The sequence below is a fragment of the Brassica oleracea genome, chromosome C5 (assembly GCF_000695525.1).
Source record: "Brassica oleracea var. oleracea cultivar TO1000 chromosome C5, BOL, whole genome shotgun sequence".
NCBI lineage: Eukaryota > Viridiplantae > Streptophyta > Magnoliopsida > Brassicales > Brassicaceae > Brassica > Brassica oleracea.
The window spans coordinates 27,302,596-27,303,363 of record NC_027752.1 but is presented as its reverse complement, the minus strand read 5'-3'; positions in this window follow the sequence as shown (position 1 = coordinate 27,303,363).

Below are 768 nucleotides of genomic sequence, written 5' to 3'. Positions count from 1 at the left end.
TGATAGAGTGACGGCTAGTCGCAGCGAGCCGTTCAGTAACTGACTAATCGCGATATCTCGCCGCCTAGCGTACGCGGTGATCAGTCGCGGGATGGGGAACCAACAGCGAGTGTCATCCTGGAAATAAGACTCGTATACTGTTTGGTACCCGATCGGATGAGACCAAGCCCTTTGCTCCTTCGTAGGAATGAGGAAGGTCACGCCTGTAGCGTTCTTGGCCCGAAGAACCCTCTTCACGCTCCTCAGGGTCGACTTAGTCTCTTCCACACCGTCCCAATCTTGACCAGCCACGAAAGCATGGCACAATAAGTCAGGATTTAGTCGTGGAAGCTCCTCGAAAATCCCTTCGGGATAGAAGGTCGTCGGAAACAACTCGGCTTCAGAATCGTCGTCTTCCGAAGGATCGTCTTCCACTGCGCGAACCCTCAAGGTAATCAAGTCAACGGGCACCGCCCCACTCTGTCCGTCTCTTGCACACTCCGCCGCATCCCCCACGACGACGTTCTCGCTCTCTTCCCTCGCAAGCCGTGTAGCATCTGCGACCAAAAACCTCTGGGAGCGAGACAAATCAACTGTGTCCATCATCGCCTCGTGATGAGTCGATTCGAGATCCCCGATACAACCTCCGTCAGGACTCCTTGCCGGAGCTGATGCCGCCGCGACTGATTTCCCCTTTTGCTGCCTCGATAACCTCTGAGCTGACGACATGGTAGAACAAGGCGGCGAAGAACGCGTCTAATGAAGGCTATAACACTTAGAGAGATAAAA